Source organism: Propithecus coquereli, unplaced genomic scaffold (assembly GCF_000956105.1).
Source record: "Propithecus coquereli isolate 6110/MARCELLA unplaced genomic scaffold, Pcoq_1.0 Scaffold2, whole genome shotgun sequence".
NCBI lineage: Eukaryota > Metazoa > Chordata > Mammalia > Primates > Indriidae > Propithecus > Propithecus coquereli.
Genome location: NW_012144966.1, coordinates 18,841,461 through 18,842,210, shown reverse-complemented (window position 1 = coordinate 18,842,210; position 750 = coordinate 18,841,461).

The following is a 750-nucleotide window of genomic DNA, read 5'->3' as shown; positions in this document are numbered from 1 at the left end:
TGTCGGGCAGGTGGGAGTGGGGAGGAGGGGATGGGTAAATGCACACCTAATGGGTGCAGTGTGCTCTGCCTAGGAGATGGGCATGCTTGTCGGACGGCGCAAAGGCAATTTATGTAACCAAAGTGTTTGTACCCCCATAATACTCTGACATAAAAAATGTTTTAAAAATAAAAATAAATAAATACACAAAGTAAAATCAAGCTATGGGTGACCATGAACTTTTAAGAAAATTAGCACACTCGGCCTGTCCTATTTCATTTTTATATGCATATCTTTGTAGGTAGATATTTATATGCTATTAGCCTAGCAACATGAAATGGTGGAGGCATAAGATGTAACTATTATACAAACATTTGTTATAAGATGAATCATCTTTACGTACACATAATTATTTTAAAATACTTCAGAATACATTTTAAAAATGACTTTAAAACAAAGAATTCGTGTGACATAATCACATCCTTAATAGAGTTTTATTTTCTCATATTCCTTTAATTCTCTTACTGAATTGAAACTTAATAGGTTTCTTTTAGAAACTTGATTATTATTATACAATAGTAGTTTTGTAATAAGAAAATTCCTTGCAAAATTAAGTAATCATGGCCAAAAGACATTTATTCATGTTTGTAGGCAATAGTGTTTCATCATTAGCTCAAATCATCTCAGTATTTTTCACTTTAAGTTAATTAGACTATCACACATTTAAGAAACTGGAAATAAAACAATTTATGGCAATCCATTCTGTTTTGT